The sequence below is a fragment of the Aquarana catesbeiana genome, linkage group LG01 (genome assembly GCF_042186555.1).
Source record: "Aquarana catesbeiana isolate 2022-GZ linkage group LG01, ASM4218655v1, whole genome shotgun sequence".
Taxonomy (NCBI): Eukaryota; Metazoa; Chordata; class Amphibia; order Anura; family Ranidae; genus Aquarana; species Aquarana catesbeiana.
This window is the reverse complement of record NC_133324.1, coordinates 175,701,764-175,723,028: the sequence shown is the minus strand read 5'-3', so window position 1 is coordinate 175,723,028 and position 21,265 is coordinate 175,701,764. Positions and strand designations below refer to the sequence as shown.

Genomic DNA, 21,265 nt, shown 5'->3' with positions numbered 1-21,265 from the left:
TTTCCCAATGGCGCTATTTACATCCGCGAAATCTAAGTCATAAAATGCTTGTAGCTTCCGGTTTCTTAGGCCATAGAGATGTTTGGAGCCACTCTGGTCTCTGATCAGCTCTATGGTCAGCTGGCTGAATCACCGGCTGCATTCTCAGGTTCCCTGTTGAGATAGGAGAGCCAGAGAAAAACACGGAAGACGGTGGGGGGGCCTTGTAAAAGCAGTCTAGAGGCTAATTAGCCGCTAGGATTGCTTTTACATGAAAGCCGACCGCTGGCTGAAAAGAATGATACCAAGATGATACCTAAACCTGCAGGCATTATTCTGGTATAACCACTCAAAGTCGTGAACGGCGTACCTGAAGACAAAAAAATGGTTAACAATAAAGCACAGTAAACGGTAAAAGTATAAAAAATTGCATACCTGAAAAACAAACATGATAAAACATAATAACAATAAAACATTGCAGAATAGAATACAGTAAAAAAAGAGCAGAACAATGGAGAGAGAGAATAGAGAGAGAGAGAGCGAGAGAGAGAGAACAATGAAACGACAACTATTTTTTTTTTATTTTATATATATTTTTTTTTTTTACACTTTTTTTGTAACTAACTTTTATAACTGTAACCGGTTCCAGGTTCGGGTCTCTCAAAATGCAATGGCATCTTGGGAGACCCTGTGAAAGTGTGCCTAGTCTGTGCAATGCTGTACCCTACGCTAATACTCAACTAGTGAATGGTAGCGTTCAAAACATTCACCAATGCAAAGACCAGGATTGTCAGGACAGGAGGGACAATAATAGCGGGTGTCACGCCTATATCCGCGCTTGCTGCAGACACGACATCTTTTTTGGGGGGTTCGTTGGGTAGGGGTACTCGGGAGGACATAAAGAAAATGCCTCTCATGCAGCCGACTGCATTTGGTTGGGGATGTGAATGGGGGAAGTACGGGCACTGCAGAAGTGGTGGGTTTCCAATTAGGGTTGGTGAATGCAGCAGGAAGGAAGGGCACTATGGGCACGACGGGCCTGTGTTTGTCTTTTTGGTGGCAGCGGGACACTACTTGTGCTTGCCACCTCACCAGCTTGAACTGCACTTATGGGACTCGCCACGTCACCAAGTGTTACTGCAGTGCTGGTTTGACTACGACTGGGGTGTACTAGGTCACTGGTGCTTGCCAGTTCAATAAAAAGCTACCAAAAAAACTGTTAGCGATCGCAGGGATCAGGCCTGACTCTGCAAACGCTGCAGTTATGCGTTTAGTGTTTTGTAAGTGACAGTGATCGATCGATACTGCACTTGGGTGGGCTGGGCTGGGCGGAGGGGCAAAACGCAGGTGCTAGCAGGTATCTGGGCTGATCCCGCTAACACTGCGTTTTTGGGAACCCTAAACTGCTGGGGACGCTAGTATAGATCTGATCGGATCAGATATTGATCCGTTCAGATACTATACCACTAAGGGAGGTGTACGGTGCGTGCGTGGGTGTTAGCTGTACTGGCGCTAACCTGACGCTGCCTGGGGCTGGTGCTTGCCAGTTCACCAAAATGCTACCAAAAAAACTGTTAGCGATCGCAGGGATCAGGCCTGACTCTGCGAACGCTGCAGTTATGCGTTTAGTGTTTTGTAAGTGTCAGTGATCGATCGATACTGCACTTGGGTGGGCTGGGCTGGGCTGGGCCGAGGGGCAAAACGCAGGTGCTAGCAGGTATCTGGGCTGATCCCACTAACACTGCGTTTTTGGGAACCCTAAACTGCTGGGGACGCTAGTATAGATCTGATTGGATCAGATATTGATCCGTTCAGATACTATACCACTAAGGGAGGCGTATGCTGCATGCGTGGGTGTTAGCGGTACTGGCGCTAATCTGACGCTGCCTGGGGCGACGCATATCACCGCCGGGCGATCAGGGGGTTAAACCTTTATTCGGTAATAAACGGCGGGTGCCCTGACACTATAAAAAATAAACGAACTAACCAGCGTCACCCGTAACACTTATACGGTGATCAGTAGTGAAAGGGTTAACTAGGGGGCAATCAAGGGGTTAAAACATTTATTAGGTAGTATATGGGGGTCCCTGATGCTATAAAACGCTGACGGTGAACCTAAATATTTACCTCCCTAACTAGCGTCACCAATACAGCGATCAGAAAAATGATCGCTTAACGACACTGGCGACAGGGGGTGATCAAGGGGTTAAAACTTTATTAGGGGGGGTTAGGGGGGTACCCTAGACCTAAAGGGGGCTACCACTAACTGTCCTAACACTGTAACTGTCACAAACTGACACCATGCAGTAATCAGAAAAAAAAAAAAAAAACTGCTTGGTGTCAGTTTGTGACGGGGGGGGGGGGGGGGGGGGGGAATCGGGGTGTTTTGTGTGCCTGGCATGTTCTACTGTGTGTAGTGTTTGTGCACTCACGTTTCAGTCTCCTCTCCTCGGCGCCGGAACGGAAAATACCGAGCCGAGGAGAGATGACATCATTTCCTTTGCTGCTGTTTAGCAGACAGCAGCAAAGGAATGTTCCCATTGGCTGGCGGCGATCGCGAGGGGGGGGCCACGAACGGATGGCCTCCCCCTCACCTCCGATCGCCGGGGGACAAAACACCGGGGGGGTGTCCGATCGGACCCCCCACCCGCGGGAGGCAAATCACTTATATGTACGTGATTTTGCCTGCCCGTTCCGCCTTGCCGACGTACATCGGCGTGAGGCGGTCCTTAAGTGGTTAACCCTTCTCTTCTCTATTCTGCTACTGACCACCTATATGACATAATCTTTCCCCTGTCCTGTCCTGACCTGGCCACCTCTGTCTACAACAGTTCACTCTCCTCATCACTAGATGCACTTGCTCCTCTAACCACACGGAGGATCAGGCCCCGACCGTTACAACTCTGGCAAACTGACAACACTAAAAATCTCAAGAGACATTGCCGTGCTCTTGAACGACTGTGGCATAAAACCAAATGCCTGCAAGACTTCACCCTATATAAATCTGCCCTTCTAAAATACAATTCATGCCTCCATGCAGCCAAACAAGCCTACTTTGTCTCTCTTTTTACTTGTTTTCACTGCCGGGAGCTATAAATTAATGTCTTTGTTGCAATGCACTAATGTAATTGGTGAAGAACATAAATTGCTACAAACAGGCAGCCCCAAAGTTAGTTAACCACTTCAGCCCCGGAAGAAATTACCCACTTCCTGACCAGGCCATTTTTTTGCGATACGCCACTGCTTGGCTTTAACTGACAATTGTGTGGTCGTGTGACGATGTACCCAAACAAAATTTACGTCCTTTTTTTCCTCCACAAATAGAGCTTTCTTTTGGTGGTATTTGATCACCTCTGCAGTTTTAATTTTTTGCGCTATAAACAAAAGAAGAGCAACAATTTTGAAAAAAAACACAATATCTTTTACTTTTTGCTATAATATTTAAAAAAATAAATAAATAAATGTTTTCCTCAGTTTAGGCCGATATGTATTCTACTACATATTTTTGGTAAAAAAAAAAAAAAAATTGCAATAAGCGTATATTGATTGATTTGCGTAAAAGTTATTGCGTTTACAAAATAGGGGATATTTATGGCATTTTTATTATTATTTTTTTTTTTTTTTTTACTAGTAATGGCGGTGATGAGCGATTTTTATCTGGACTGCGATATTGCGGCGGACAAAACGGACACTTTTGACACAGTTTTGGGACCAGTGACATTTATACAGCGATCAGTGCTATAAGAATGCACTGATTATGGTATAAATGTCACTGGCAGAGAAGGGGTTAACACTAGGGGGTGATCAAGGGGATAAATGTGTTCCCTAGTGTGTATTCTAACTGTGGGGGGGATGGGACTGACTAGGGGAGGAGAGAGATCATTGTTCCTACTTAGTAGGAACACACAATCTGTCTCCTCTCCCCTGACAGAGCTGGGATTTGTGTGTTTATACACACAGATCTTGGTTCTCGTTCTGTCACGAGCGATGGCAGGTGTCCGGCAGTCATCGCGGCCGCCAGGCACTGGCATTGGCTCTGGGGTCATGCTGCGGCGCCTCCTACAGTGTCTTAAAGAGCCAACGTACAGCTGCGACGGCTCGCTCAGGGGAGCCATCCTGCCGCAGTATAACTGCGGCGGCTGGTCAGGAACCAGTTAAAAACATAAGTATAAATAGAGAGCACGTGTCTCCAAATCAGGGCAAGGAAGGTGGGCTGACACACTGAATTTAGACATAAATTTCTATATTTATGGGCCCTCAAATTTTTGGAAAAGAAGCCACACAGCTAAAATGGTATATCTGCATAACTGCTTAGTTTCCATTGCTATGTAATGGAATGTCTAAATAGGAATTTAAAAGGCATTTTAAAACCTTCCTACCTGCACCTTTTGTTTTTTACCTGGATAACATGTGCATTGATTATGTAGATTCATAATGTCATTTGTTGCCTTGTACAGCTTATAGTAAATCTTCACATTCCTGTGTCAGAAGTTTCTGTTTGTGTTCAAATATGAGGCATGAAGCATGCCACTGCGCAGGTTAATAAGTGACCTTTGTCAGTAGTCTGAGAATTAACATTCCTGTGAAGAAGCTACATATCTCACAATTCCTGGGTTTCTTACCACTTGGCCACTGCGCTATAGCCGATATACACAGCTACAGCACGGCTCTCCAGTCCTGGGAGGTCATCCCTGGATGTCTTCCCAACCCCCTGGGGCACGCATCAGGAAGTGTCTGTGATCATAGATTGGGGTAAAGGGCCAATTAGAGAGGCCCTTTACTATGTGATCAGCTGTGTCCAATCACAGCTGGTCACATGTAAACACTGTTGCCGGTTATTAATAAATAATGATATTTGAAGCGCTTCACAATGTGCATGAAAATGAATATATAAGAATAAATATAAATATAAATAGTCAAATAAATCCAGCGGTGAGTAAAAATTCCTAAAAAAATCCAGCAATCAAAATAGTGTAAAATTATAAAAAATTAGTGACACCAAATGTGTAAAAAAATTCACATAAAAAATCCACATAAAAATAAATATATAGGGATGTATTCAGAAGGTTCAATTATACAGGTGTAGAATCCTGATTGGTATAGAGCTTTTGATCACTAGCAAAGCTGTTTAAAAACACTTGCTTAATCAAGGTGCAGATCAACAGTATCACACAGTGTACTGCACTGAATCTGCTCCTGTCTAAGGCGGCTGACTGCTATAGTAAAACCTGCATATGCCTTATCATTATAAGGCACACGTGAGTGGATTGAAGTTTGCCTGTGTACCTTGGTATCCTAACTATTGCACAATGATTGGTTTTTTCTCTTATCTGCCTGTTTATGATTCTCACATTGGTTGTGAATAGAAGCAAAAAGCACATTGTTACTATGAAGGTCAATGAGCACCTTGATTAAGCAAGTGTTTTTAAACAGCTTTGCTAGTGATCAAAAGCTCTATACCAATCAGGATTCTACACCTGTATAATTGAACCTTCTGAATACATCCCTATATATTTATTTTTATGTGGATTTTTTATGTGAATTTTTTTACACATTTGGTGTCACTAATTTTTTATAATTTTACACTATTTTGATTGCTGGATTTTTTTAGGAATTTTTACTCACCGCTGGATTTATTTGACTATTTATATTTATATTTATTCTTATATATTCATTTTCATGCACATTGTGAAGCGCTTCAAATATCATTATTTATTCTTTTTAAGTGACTCTGAAAACACTCTCTTTTGATAGCAGCCTCACTTGGTTTTATGTGTAATTATCAGCTATTTAGCATCACAGCGCTTTGTGTTTTATATATATTGTTGCCGGTTATTGCCTCTCTTTTCTTCACACAGAGACAGCGTGTAAAGAAAGGAGAGCCGATCTGACGGGGCACAGTGAGTAGAGCATTTACACGGATCATCAGTGCCCTGATCATCAGCACAGCCCCTTAGTGCCACCTTATCAGTGCCCATCAGTGCTGCCTTGCCAGTGACGCCTTATCAGCGCACATCAGTGAAGAAGAAAAATGACTTGGCCCCTTTCACACGATAAGCCCGTTTGGATCGGCCTGTCAGTTTTTCAGGTGGTTCTAAGCGGGCCACCCATTGACTCCTAGGGGGCAGGCAGAGATGTGTCCGCTGACACCCGTCTGCCATCTGATCCACTAAAAACAGACGTATGGCGATCCGCCAGAAGGATGGCTGAATGTATCGGATGAGATCTGATGAAAACAGACAGGCTGTCCGTTTTCGTCCAATACCCCCATAGAAATAAGCGGGGCTCTGACAGGTCCCGCCCTGCTCAGTGAGCAGACACGGACCTGTCATCCGCCGGCTCAGCAGGGATCAACAGAGCGATGTCCCACTGATCCTCCTTGTGTGAAAAATGTTTGGCCTATTTTTGTTTATTTAACAAACCCAGTGGTGATTAAATACCACCAGAAGAAAGCTAAAAAAAAAAAAAAAAAAAAAAAAAAAAAAAGTGCGACAGCACTGAAAGATGCAACACAGAGGAAATAGCGATTCATGTGTGACCCGGAACAAAAGATTGCCTGTTCATTTAGTAAATAGGGGTGGACTAGCTGAAGCACATTTTGGACATAGGGGAATTGATCAGCCAAGATTCTACAAAATGCAGCCACAACATACAAGCTCATCATTGCAAGGTAAGGCAAACAGTGACACAAGCAATATACGGTAATTAAACTAATACCTGGTTGAAACAAAGAAAATATTTGAAAGTGTACTGTACATTGTATTTAAAAACTTGTCCAAGTCCTACCTGTACAAAGCAGCACTCAGCAACAAAACAAATTTCTTCATTAGTTTAGCCGATGTGTATTCTTTTACATACAGTATTTTTGGTAAAAAAAAAAAAAAATTGCAATAAGCGTATATTGATTGGTTTGTGCAAAAGTTACAGCGTCTAGAAAATAGGGGAAAGATTTACGGCATTTTTATAATATTTTTTTTTTTTTTTTTACTAGTAATGGTGATCAGCGCTTTTTAGCGGGACTGCGACAGATCGGACACTTTTGACACTTTTTTGGGACCATTGACATTTATACAGCGATCAGAGCTAAAAATAGCCTCTGATTACTGTATAAATGTCACTTGCAGGGAAGGGGTTATCAGTAGGGGGGCGATCAAGGGGATAAGTGTTCCCCAGGGAGGTGTTTCTAACTGTGGGGGCAGTGTAGTGACTGGCGGAGGAGACAGAGTGCTGTTCCTAATCACTAAGAATAGACGATCTGTCTATCCTTCCCTGACAGAACGGGATCTGTCTGTTTACATTGACAGTTCCCCGTTCTGTCTGTCTTTCTCAGGAGCGATCACGGGTGGCCGGTGGACATCCCGGCCGCCGGCCACGCGCATTGGCTCCAGCGTCGCGCCCCTTAGTGGTCTTAAAGCAACCAACGTACAATGACGGCGATTAGCCCGGGAGAGCCGACCTGCCGCAGTATAATTGTGGCGGCAGGTCATTAAGTGGTTAATTTTGAACATGTGTATAGTTCTGCTTTTGCAATACATGAATCTGTACATCTAAGGTTACATAGTTACATAGTAGGTGAGGTTGAAAAAAGACACAAGTCCATCAAGTCCAACCTATGTGTGTGATTATGTGTCAGTATTTCATTACATATCCCTGTATGTTGCGGTCATAGGTTTGTTGTATCTGTCGTTATTCAGCCTCTGACACTCCTCTCCAATGGCAGTAACCTCCATTACTATTATTAATGCTGAGAGAAACTTCATTAAATACTGTATTACTGAACAACAAACGTGTCCAGCAGCACCTCAAGAAAGCACATGAAATGACTGTTGGCCAGGATACCTTACTCCCTTCCCATGTGTCCATTTTAGGGATGTAATCTTTCATCTGGGTAATTTTAATGAGGCCTGGACCTTTCCTCACAATCCTTTTTGAAGGTTTTTCTGAGTACTTATGCACTCCAACGTGCATAAATGCTTTTAAAATATGAACGACAATGCTGTTTATTCCATAATAGCTCCACCACTTTGAAGAAACGTTTCTTTTATTTGTAGCCTTTGATTACTGAAGCACTAATACAGAGTGTGGGGGATTTCCGCATCTACTGAAAAAGCTGGGCTTCAGACCCGTCCCCCAACTCCTTTTCCTTTCTATTTATTTCTGATGCTCAACAACTCATACATTAATGTGTTTTGCCCTGTAAAGAATACATTCACCTTTCAGAAAAAAAATAAATAAATGCACATATTTTTGCACAAAAAAAATGCACTCACTTTTTCATACAAAGCCTGCAAAGCATTGCAACAATGGTCAGTGGATCAAGGGTGCAATTTCAGACTTCTGCAGACATATCCTCCAGCTTTCTTGCCCATACCTCTGTTAGACCCCTTTCACACTGAGCCGCCCAGGGCCTATTTTTAGCGCCGCTTTACCGGCGTTTTAGCAGTGCTATTCAGCCGCTAGCATGGAGGTTTTAACCCCCCGCTAGTGGACGAAAAGGGGTTAAATCCGTCTGCAAAACGTCGCTGCAGCAGCGCTTTGCCAGCAGTATAGCAGCGGTGCCCCATTGTTTTCAATTGACAGGAGCGGTGGAGGAGCGGTGTATTCACCGCTCCTCCACCGCTGCAAAGAAGCTGCTGGCAGGACTTTTTGTGACGCCCTGCCAGCGCAGCACCCCAGTGTGAAAGCACTCGTGCTTTCACACTGGGTTTGCAGCTGATGCTTTTTTTCAGGGGCTTTACAGGTGCTATTTTTAGCGCTGTAGCGCCTGAAAAACGCCTCAGTGTGAAAGGGGTCTTAGAAAGCTGGAGGTGGTGTCAGTGGACAACGAGAGCGCTCATCGGCACCCTCTCAGTCCATTGGGAACTACAAGTCTGTCAACCACTGTGGCAGATTTCATTCATAGACTGCTGTGAATGAATGGGAGAGGAACGCCAACGTTCTGTTACCTGGGGGGGGGGTTCAGTGGTTGCTGTAACATGTTCCAAAAGGTGACCTTGAACTTTAAAGGAGTTGTAAAGGCAGAAAGTTTTTTTAACTTAATGCATTCTATGCATTAAGATAAAAAACCTTCTGTGTGTAGCAGCCCCCTAATTACTTACCTGAGTCCCATCTCTCTCCAGCGATGTCCATAAGTGTCTAAGTCGTCTGGGACACTCCTGATTGGCTGAGACACAGCAGTGGAGCCATTGGCTCCCGCAGCTGTCAAAGTCAGTCAGCCAATCAGGGCAGAGGGGGCAGGGGTCTGAATAGATACATGGAGCTGTGACTCGGCTCGGGTGCCCCCATAGAAAGCTGCTGGCTGAGGGGGCACTTGATAGGAGGGAGGGGCTAGGAGCAGCAAAGAAGGACCGGAGAAGAGGAGGATTGGGGCTGCTCTGTGCAAAACCAACTGCACAGAGGAGGTAAAGTATAACATGTTTGTTATTATTGAATGTGATTATGATTACAGTACACATTCAATAATAACAAACATGTTATACTTTACCTACTCTGTGCAGAATACTTTCCATCCCCACTGTATTATACAGGATTTATATAGCACCAAAAGTTTGCACAGCGCTTTATAACATGAGGGCAGACAGTACAGTTACATGTGATGAATTGTTTTCTCACTTGAAATGACATAAGATTTGGTCACTCTTTTAGGCTATTCCAAGAATAAAGTGTGTATATATTATGTGATGTCAACTTATGATGCAGTCTGATTTCACTGTTCCCTTAAAGGGTAAGGACATTTTCACATCATGTTCCCTTACACCCACCCCCCACATCACTATACTTGCCTAGAATCTGACTTTGAAGCCCACAGTACTGGTTGCTTTCATCAATCATGTCCCTGTGCACACAGTTCGGCCCCATAGATTTTAGTGTGGCTGGGGCTGCTTGGAGAGGTGGGGGCAAAAATGTACAGAAGGTGGGAGAGTTTCCTCACCCCCTAAAGTACATAGAAGAACTATATACACAATAAATAAAACCCAAGGAACTTTCCTGAATAATGAAAAAAGATTTTCAATCAGTTCCACACCAGTTTGGGTTGATGTGCAGCAAAACTAATCAATTATGTCACAAGGCTCAATTCCCTAGACATTAATGATCTTTATTTGCCATAATGACTATTATTTTTAGCAATGGGGCCACACTGCTGAAATTAATTATTATTGGGGCAAATAACACATACATTACAGTCCTGTGAATTCAGCCTACAGACTTCTGAGCATTATTTTGTTTTCCTTGACAGCTATTGTCATTGCTGCGAAAGAGAAGGAGACCGTAAACATTAGAATAGAGTATGTCATTAGAATTTAAAACTTAAGAGTTGGCCATTAAGGAAAAATGATTGGCTGAGCACAAAGCATTTGCAACCTGCTAGATCTATGATAGTCAGGGAACTAATACCTAATATGTGATAATCATGTAAATCATAAGATGGGCAGATAGCTAGAGGTTATGAAATGACACAACCTCCATGAAATCTGTATCATTAAACATAAATGTGAAATGATGGTTGCTCAATTTGGCTTATACTGTACCAGGAAAAGGCCATATGTCATGGACACAGAGCTGCTGGATGATCTTTGGTTAAAAAAAAAAAAAAAAATATTCAGAATGGACTTTTCCCAACAGTTTTTCTTCATGATTAGACCAGCATAGAGCCAATTCAATTTATAGAATGATATTTCAAATGAAAACATTTTTTCAGCAGTTGCCATTCCATATTTGCGACTATCCTTTAAATGAACCGGTCAGAAGTCTAAAGGAAGCCATACATAGCTCTACTTTCTCTCATTCAGCCTGCGGGCAGACAGTGTGGATGGAGGAATCCCCAACGCCAGCTATTGTATTCAGGCACCTGCAGCTGCCTGAATACCAGAACAGCATCCGCATCTGATAGGATACAGTCAGGGCCGGTGCTACCACTAGGTAAACTAGGCAGCCGCCTAGGGCGCACTGGTGCCTAGGGCACCCAGCCACTGGTGTTCCTACTCTCTTCTTTCTGCAGCAAGCAACTAAGTCTCAGCATCAGCAGGCAGCTGCCGCCTCTCCGTTTGCACATAGTGTCAAAGACGCAGCTGCAGCAGAGGACTGTGTCTGTGTCCTGACTACCGAATGAATGGAAGCAAGCAAACATTAATTGATGGGCACTGGTATGCTGCATTGATGGGCGGCGGTGAGGCTGCATTGATGGGCGGCGGTGAGGCTGCATTGATGGGCGGCGGTGAGGCTGCATTGATGGGCGGCGGTGAGGCTGCATTGATGGGCGGCGGTGAGGCTGCATTGATGGGCGGCGGTGAGGCTGCATTGATGGGCAGCGGTGAGGCTGCATTGATGGGCGCCGGTGAGGCTGCATTGATGGGCGCCGGTGAGGCTGCATTGATGGGCGCCGGTGAGGCTGCATTGATGGGCGCTGGTGAGGCTGCATTGATGGGCGCTGGTGGGCTGCATTTGATGGGTGCTTCATTAAAAAGGTGGGGTATACATGGGCAGGGCAAAGGGGGTGGAGCCAATGGGGAGGAACAAAATAAGGTTTCGCCTAGGGTGTCAAAAATTCTTGTACCAGCCCTGGATAAAGTTATTATTTAGTCAATCATTTTTCACCTGGCTCAACAAGTTGATTTAAAAATCAAGAGTGATGGTGCTTGCGGGCCAACCACAGCTCCAATTTCAGCCGAATTAACAGGAATTGGACAAAATACAAGGCATCTAAGGTTTGTAGGCTAGGGGCATATTTATTCAGCAGTAAATATGATTTTCACCATATATTTATTGCAGATGAATCCTGGGATTCTGTGTTTTAAATTACAGGGAATGCTTAACCACGAGTGAATGATTAAAACTACCAGTTAAATGGTGTCAGGCAATGCTTCATAAATGTGCCCTGAAGTTAGGAGCACTGCTGAAATGTCAGAACATTGTGATAACTGCAAGTAGTTACCTAAATAAGTCCTGGTTAGCACTGATGCAGTGCAGGATTCGCAGCGATCAGCGATTCCTGTGCATTTCCCACACCACATCACAATTCCACTCTGTTCACGCAAACCGCTGCGGGTGTCAATGTTAACAACACTCCAAAAATGTTTTGTAAAACACAGTGCGATTGGCTGAACCGGCTCACACCCATGCAATCCGATTCCATTCGTACGAGTGCTGTGCGATTTGATCCATACAAAATGAATGGGCTCAAATTGAACTGCAAAGCATCACATTTGCTTTGAAAAGGTATACTGTGCGATTCCTGTCCGAATCACATGCGGTTCCCGGCACCACATCAGTGTGAACCTAGGCGGAATCAATTTTTGTGTGAATGAGAAACTCGCTGGATTCCAGGCCAACAACAGGCCTAAGACTAGTTCTGGCCCAATAATAACATACCAACAGTCCAACACCAAAAACTCACTCCCTAGAATCAACTATTGAAGTAAATAAACTATGTGTGGCAGATTTTCTACTTCACCAAATAAATGAATACATTTTTCTAAAATAAAGCATACACATGCACACTTCAGAATTTTTTTTTTTGGGGGGGGGGGGGGGGGGGGTTAGCCAATTCTAGTTTTAGAAAGAACTGGTGTTTTAAAATGTAGTTTTTCTTGTGAAATGAAATATTGCATAATAAACAACCCCAATGACTTGCCCATAGGATTACATGTACAGTACAGGATTTAAGGCAGCTGATACATTCTGACCATCAAAACGGTTATCCTCCCCCCTTCCCAAGTACGACATGCCTCAATTCAACGCTCATTTCTAGAGAGTTTAGTTTAGTGGAGCTTTTCGGTCTGCATTAGGCCCCTTTCACAAGAGTGATTCAATCAGGTTCTCTTGTCAGTTTTTTAGGCGGACTTGATTAGAGACCCTCCATTCTCCTCTATGGAGTGGCAGATGTAAATGGACATGTGTTTACACCTGCCTAACTTCAATCAGATCTGGCAAAAACAAACAGAAGGGGATCCATTCCCCTCCATCTGGTGGACCAGATTGGAGGCCAGTTGGGTGTAAACAAACAACCAATCCGTTTACACCAAGCGCCCATAGAGCAGAACGGGCCATGTCCATGTCTGCTCAGCATAAACAGAGCGGACACGGACCTGTCATCCACCTGCTCCATTCAGCAGGATCAGCGGACAGATCCCTTGCGGATAAAACTGCGTCCTGCCCCTGTGAAAAGGGCCTAAGTGCGAAATTTAATGTATTAAAGTGGTAGCAAAGTCCACTTTGTGATTTTTACCTACAGGTAAGCTTATAATAAAGCTTGTAGGTAAAAATGAATAAGATCTCCTAAACGTGCACCGTTTAGGAGATTATACTCTCTTTTGGTAACCGGTGAAACCATCAGCGCGTGCGCTCTGAAGGAACGGAATATCTATGCTTTTCCTTCAGAGCACAGTGCTGTGGCTGTGACTCCCGTGCGCATGCGTGGGAGTGACGTCATTGCGGCTCGGCCATTCAATCTGCCAGAGCCCGCGAACCCGGAAAGAAGACAAGGTGAAGATGAAAGTCCTGTCAGCGATGACAGCGCACCGCTGAAAGGCTTCGTTCTAAGGTAAGTACTTTATAATGTGATGCACACAAGCACATTATATTATTAAAAATATACCTGCGCTAGAAACCTAAAATAAACAGCAGCTGTGCACTATAACCCAGACACCAGGCACAATAAAAATATAAATATACTAGCACATTATGCCATTGCCTTGCAGGGAATTTTATTTTTATTTTATTTTTTTATTATGCAGCAGTTTACTATCGCTTTAAAAGAACTCCTATAACTTTTTCGCAAAATGTGTGAATGTGGGGTAGGCTCAGCAAATGGTCAATCATGACAAGCAGAATGTGACCCGACACCCAGACACCTCTCAGACTGAAAATTAGAGCAGCAATTGTAGAGCCAAAGGAAGTTGTAGGCTTCTCCTCAGCTCTAACATGGCATATGACAAAGCTGGGGAGGAGGACTTTCCTCAATGCTGCATCTGAGGTCTGTGATTATATTTCAAACTTAGGTGGGAGATGTTTGCCCTGGAAGGGGGTATTGGTATTTGGGGGGGGGGGGTTACATACTACTACAGCACTTGCCTGTTATACAATACTGACGCTTGCACTTTGCATTACTTACTTCTGACCCCTAAACTGTACATTACATATTCCTGGCTTTTGCGTTGCTCCCGATTTCTGCATTTTGCATTACATCCTATTGACCGCTGTACTTTGCATCACTTACTAGGGACTAAGGATGGGCTCGGGCGTGTTCGCACACTCCACGTGCAGAGCCCACCAGGAAGTCAGGACGGCGCTGCGCTAATCACAGGCAGTGAGACATTTCCCGATCTCTGCAGCTGCACATCGGGAAAATGTCTCACTGCCTGTGATTAGCGTAGCGCAGTGCCGACTTCCTGGTGGGCTCTGCACGTGGAGTGTGCAAACACGCCCGAGCCCATCCTTACTAGGGACCACTGAATTCTTCAAACCTTCCTGACTTGTTAATAACACTGTGCTAGGTTGTCTCTTTAAAATCATGCTGCACCCTGGTGATCTTTGATCTTTTCCATGTTGTTCAGATTTCTGCCTCTCCAGAGTTTCCTCACCCCTTACATAGGGATTCACGGTAGAGTGATATGACCTAAAAAATACAAGAGACAGCACCAACTTCTTTTCCCTGACTTTCTAGAACTTCCATGCATGGGCATGGCCATGGTAGTTTATTCATTCTGGCACCAAGGTGTGCTGTGAATGTACACTGAGCTGCATATGTGCAGCTTGGGGTATATTCTAAAGAAGGTTGTGAACAGGCACTTAAAGGATAAGTTCACTTTTACAAAAAAAAATAAATAAATGCCCATTATGTTTCAGGAAAAAAAAAATGCATTTATTTATTTTTTGTTAGGGACCTCCAAAGCATTGCACCCATGATCAGCAGATTGTGGGTGTAATGCCACACCCCTGAAGACTGTGCAGCTGTCTGCCCGTACTTCTGATACAGGCAGGCAGTTAAACTGTGCCGGGAAGCTCAATGAACTACCTAGAGCGATCATTGAGAACTACAAGCCAACAGCCACATAGGCTATTGTTACTTGTAGTACCGGGTGGGCGGAGCTCAACTTGGACGCTTTTTTTTTAAGATTGTGACAGCAAGCAGGGCAGGTGCATTTGTAACATGTTACACCCTGAATATACGTGCAATGTGTTACACCAGCATCTAAAAACATTCGTTTAGCCGTGTTTACATGCCGCGTTTGAAAAAAAAAAAAGTTTTTGTTAAAATGGAAAACGTCTGTAAATGAAAAACTGCTAAACTCGAGTTACCATGCTTCGCAGCATTTACAAGGTGTTGCAGGTACTGGGCGTTTCAAATGCCTCTGAACATCCGTCTGAACCCATTTTCCAAAAAATGCTTCTAAACTCAACTGCCTAGAAATGACTATAAACGACCCTGTGTACATTTACTGATAAGAGAACATAGAGGAGAGTTCAGGGGCAGCTGAAAAAAACACCCAACTGCTCCTAAACATCCGTTTACCAGCAGCATTGTACATGAGGCCTTTTTCTTTAAGTTTTTTTTTCTTGCAATAAAAAGCCTGCTTGCTAATACACTTTATTTTTTAATTTTAGTTCCACTTTAAACAATACTTAAAGCAGAATTACAGGCTTTGTATATAAGCTAACAGATAGGCTTGTATTACAAATGAGACTCTGGGGTTGATTTACTAAAACTGGAGAGTGCAAAATTTGGTGCAGCTCTGCACAGAAACCAGTTTCCAGGTTTTATTGTCAAAGATTCAAGTGGTTGTAAAGGCACAAGGTTTTTTACCTTCATGCATTCTGTACATGAAAGTAAAAAACCTGTGTGCAGCAGCCCCCCCCCCCCCCAACCCCTCCAATACTTACCTGACCCCCCTCTCGATCCAGGGATCTCCACAAGAGCCTCGTCTCTCCGGGGACTGACACTCCTGATTGGCTTTTGACAGCAGCGGGAGCCATTGGCTCCTGCAGCTGTCAATCACAGCCAGTGAGCCAATCAGGGGACGCAGAGGATGGGGCCGAGACGCAGCTCCGTGTGTGAATGGACACACAGAGCTGCTGTTCGGGAGCAGGCCTGCTTGGGTGCACCCGGCAGGAGGGAGGGGCCAGGAGCGCTGGCGGGGGACCCAAGAAAGGGGGATCTGAGCTGCTCTGTGCAAAACCACTGCACAGAGCAGGTAAAGAGAACATGTTTGTTCTTTTAGAAAAATAAAAAAACAAGACTTTAGTATCGCTTTAATTCGATCAAGCGCTGATTGGCTACCATGCATCAGATTCTGAGTGCTCCAGTTTTAGTAAATCCCCCCATTGTATATATCTCCTGTAATAAAATCTTCTTTTGTCTGAAAGCAATTTGCTTTATATTGAACACTGAGCTGCATATGTACAACTGTGAAATGCCGTATTTGGTGAGACCATGCACACATGCAGAAGTTGTGTTATCCCAGGCCTGCCAATCAAGATGGCTGAAGATGCCAAACCCCTGAGGAATACACAGAGATCTGGAGCACAGAAATGACCTCCTCAATTAGAAGCTGCTGCTCCTTTGCCACCCATAGCCTTGACTAAGCTGTGTTGCTTTGACTAGAGAAAAGTAAATGGTTTACAGGATACCTTTACCACTTTGCCTTGAAAAAGAGATCCTGCAAGGTCCTGGAAGATGCTTATGATGCCTATTGCCCATGTAAATAAAGGACAAGCCTATCACTAGATCAAGGTGTGATGATGAAGATCCTTATATTTTTGTACCATTGCAGAGTGGCACCATTCACTACAACACCCTACATGAAATCTGGGTAAGCCTGTAAGGGGTGCAATGAATACAACACAATTTGTCAGTGGATTTGAAAACTGGCTGAACAGAATTACAATTTTTTAGGCAGGTCAGACAGTCTGCATGTGTGTATAACCATTGTGTAGTTAGATATTTGGCTACACATCCAATAGTTTACATAATAATGACTCTTTCCTGGTTGCTAAAGCAGCAGTGGCTCAGGTCATATATCATCTTCTCTTCTGGTTACTGGGAAGAACAGTATTGAATTCTGCCTTCCTGATGTCTTAACAGCCTGCATATAAACTACACAGCAACTTCCAGCTATAAGCCCTGGTTCACACTGGAGCGTTTTGAAATGTGATTTGACATGTCAAATCGGCGGCAATTACCGTCAATGGCACCGTCCTGATCAGTGTGGTGCTGCACCGATTTCAAAAAGTCGTTTCTGTACTACTTTTTGCGATTTTGGGCTGCAGTTTACATTGACATCTGTGCAGAAACCTGCACAGATGTCTCTGAAATTGCGGTCGAAATCGGGACTGACAGGCGGGAGTGAAATCGTTCGAGTTCTGCTGAACTCTCACAGCTTCATTCACGCAGCTCAGTGTGAACCTGGGCTTAAACATGTAAATCTAAGCACCAAAAAAAGGAAGTACTACATTACTACACAGTGGATTGACGGTTCATGGCGTAAGGATCATATACTGCCAAGGTCACATCCCTGTGAAATACAAACAAAAATAGAAAACGTGATAGAAAATATAAGATATACATCCCAATAAAACAAAAATCAATGACACTATGGCGGTTATTTACGAAAGGCAAATCCACTTTGCACTACAAGTGCAAACTACAAGTGCAAAGTGCACTTGGAAGTGCAGTCGCTGTAAGCCTGAGGGGTACGTCTGAAATGAGGGGAAGCTCTGCTGATTTTATTATCCAATCATGTGCAAACTAAAATGCAGTTTTTTTTTATTTTCCTTGTGTGTCCCCCTCAGATCTACAGCGACTGCACTTCCAAGTGCACTTTGCACTTGTAGTTTGCACTTGTAGTGCAAAGTGGAGTTGCCTTTAGTAAATAACCCCCTAAATTTAGATTTTTCTGGACAACCGTATTGCTTAGTACATCAGTTTACACATCTCCTTAGGGGATGAATCATTTCTAAGATGATGAAAACATGTCGTGTGTCCGATACTATACTTTCACACTCATACTGTTTATGATTACTACCAGATTTGACACTTTTCATTTAATATGGCTGAGCAGGCGGTAAATAATGTGTTCAACTTTCTGCAGCATCATGGTGTGAGCCGAGTTCGGCAGCATCCAGGGTACCAAAAATAGAAGCGCAGATATTGATCATAGAGCCTCTTGTAGAGAAATCTCCTAACACAGCATCTTCTAAATACAATAAAAGGCACGGCCACATGGGCAACACCAGATCCTGCGATCACAGCTCTCCAATCGTCAACTCCGCACAGAATGAACGTACGCACACGATCGGGCAATGTCACCGCCGTGCAAAATTACAATAGGAATCTGATTGGGGGGGTGCATTGTCACAAATTCAATCTGATCATCAAACAAATCTGCACATGGGTAAACAGGGAGTCTAAAAATGATAGGGACACTTTGCAAAGAGCCCCACCCCACTCAGGTAATCCACATCTCCTATTCAGGAGCTACTCTGCAGATATCATGCCATGAAATCATTGGGCTATTTATAGCCAAGAGGAGGAAGATCACACATTATCATACTGTGCCCTGCTCATCCCAGAGGGAACACACCATACAATGAGGAGGAGGATGGGTATTGTCATCCTGTGCCCCGCTCATCCCAGAGGTAACACACCATACAATGAGGAGGAGGATGGGTATTGTCATCCTGTGCCCTGCTCATCCCAGAGGGAACACACCATACAATGAGGAGGAGGATGGGTATTGTCATCCTGTGCCCCGCTCATCCCAGAGGTAACACACCATACAATGAGGAGGAGGATGGGTATTGTCATCCTGTGCCCCGCTCATCCCAGAGGTAACACACCATACAATGAGGAGGAGGATGGGTATTGTCATCCTGTGCCCTGCTCATCCCAGAGGGAACACACCATACAATGAGGAGGAGGATGGGTATTGTCATCCTGTGCCCCGCTCATCCCAGAGGTAACACACCATACAATGAGGAGGAGGATGGGTATTATCCTGTGCCCCGCTCATCCCAGAGGGAACACACCATACAATGAGGAGGAGGATGGGTATTGTCATCCTGTGCCCCGCTCATCCCAGAGGTAACACACCATACAATGAGGAGGAGGATGGGTATTGTCATCCTGTGCCCTGCTCATCCCAGAGGGAACACACCATACAATGAGGAGGAGGATGGGTATTGTCATCCTGTGCCCCGCTCATCCCAGAGGTAACACACCATACAATGAGGAGGAGGATGGGTATTATCCTGTGCCCCGCTCATCCCAGAGGGAACACACCATACAATGAGGAGGAGGATGGGTATTGTCATCCTGTGCCCCGCTCATCCCAGAGGTAACACACCATACAATGAGGAAGAGGATGGGTATTGTCATCCTGTGCCCCGCTCATCCCAGAGGTAACACACCATACAATGAGGAAGAGGATGGGTATTGTCATCCTGTGCCCCGCTCATCCCAGAGGTAACACACCATACAATGAGGAGGAGGATGGGTATTATCCTGTGCCCCGCTCATCCCAGAGGGAACACACCATACAATGAGGAGGAGGATGGGTATTGTCATCCTGTGCCCCGCTCATCCCAGAGGGAACACACCATACAATGAGGAGGAGGATGGGTATTGTCATCCTGTGCCCCGCTCATCCCAGAGGGAACACACCATACAATGAGGAGGAGGATGGGTATTGTCATCCTGTGCCCCGCTCATCCCAGAGGGAACACACCATACAATGAGGAGGAGGATGGGTATTGTCATCCTCAGCCCTGCTCATCCCAGAGGTAATACACCACATGATGATGATGAGGAGGAGGATGAGAATTGTCATCTTGTGCCCTGCTCATCCCAGAGGAAATACACCACATGATGATGATGAGGAGGAGGATGAGAATTGTCATCTTGTGCCCTGCTCATCCCAGTGGTAGCACACTACACAATGATGATGAGGAGGAGGAGGATAGGTATTGTTATCTCTGCCCTGCTAATCCCAGAGGTAGCACACTATACAATGATGATGAGGAGGATAGGTATTGTCATCTTGTGCCCTGGTCATCCAAGAGGTAGCACACAATGATGTGGATTATGATGAGGATAGGTATTTCCATCCTCTGCCCTGCTCATCCCAGAGGTAACACACCACACAATGATGAGGATGATGATAGGTATTGTCACCCTCTGCCCTAATCCCAGAGATAGCACAGATGATGATGATGATGATGATGATGATGATGACGATGGGTATTGTCATGGTGTGCCCTGCTCATCCCAGAGGTAGCACACTACAAGATGATGATGATGATGATGATGAAGGTGGTGCTGGCCCAGTGCACAATGCATACATGCGATGACAGGGTTGCCCTAATCCACCCTCCATAGAAGCCCCTATATTAGATAGGACACGTGTGTACAGTAATCCCCCCATTCTGCACACAATGGGATGAATGGAGAATACAGCCGCTCCCCCGGTCCCCGGATGCTGTCAACCCAGAGCGGCGGTGTGATGTCCCCGATGACAGGCCCCTCCCCCCTCCGGTCCCCGTACCTTGTCACCCGGCACCTCCACTTCCTGCTGCCCGGGAGCCGGTGAGAGGAGCGGCAGCCTGGACGGAGGAGCTCCCAGTCACTGACACAGTGGGAAGAGGAGGAGTACGGCGGGAGGAAGCCGCCCACAGGCACTCCCCGCATTCAAATCAACGGCCACAGAAGGGCACCGCTATCACTGCCGGGTGGTGACAACATTTCATAGAATTCTCGCCCTCCGGATATCGTTTTCTGTTTCCTGTGACTGGAAAGGTCATTCTATGGCCGTGCCTTGGTGGAGAGAGAACCATGCAGGACATTTATCCCGCCAAAATCATTCCTCACACAAGCTGTCCAATTCTGTCATTGTTTCTAGGGTTAGACCAAGTGTAGTGTGTGTTCCTATCTGTGTCCAGTATGGGTGGTCTGCTGTCATGAGATGATGGGGGTCCCGTGTACCATGGAAGGGGTGGGCCGCCATTATTTCCCTGAGGTGGAGTCCCTCTTTAACCAACTCAGCTGCGGAAAGTTGTACCCCGTTCACGATCAAGCCATTTTTTCTATTTAGTACTGTACTATTTTAACCCTTAGGCCGGGTTCACACCTATGCGAATTAGATGCGTCTTTCTCCGCGTCAAATTCGCATAGCAGGAGAATGTGACTGGCTCCCAGTGGAGCCGGTTCAAATATCTCCACTGCGGCTGCGGAGCGCACTGCACAGAAACGCTGTGCGTCTTTGGCTTTGTTTCAGGGCCGAATTCAGGCATAGAT

The 21,265-nt window shown here is 45.0% G+C and overlaps 1 protein-coding gene across 1 annotated transcript in view; it reads right to left on the bottom strand.

Moving 5' to 3' along the window:
- The window catches only part of MACIR (macrophage immunometabolism regulator), a 43,961-nt gene extending 23,288 nt beyond the window's left edge, over positions 1–20,673 (bottom strand). The window contains exon 1 of the mRNA XM_073624576.1: positions 20,517–20,673. The gene's annotated coding sequence lies outside the window, so the exon portion shown is untranslated. The remainder of the gene's footprint in view (positions 1–20,516) is intronic.
- Positions 20,674–21,265: the final 592 nt, after the last annotated feature.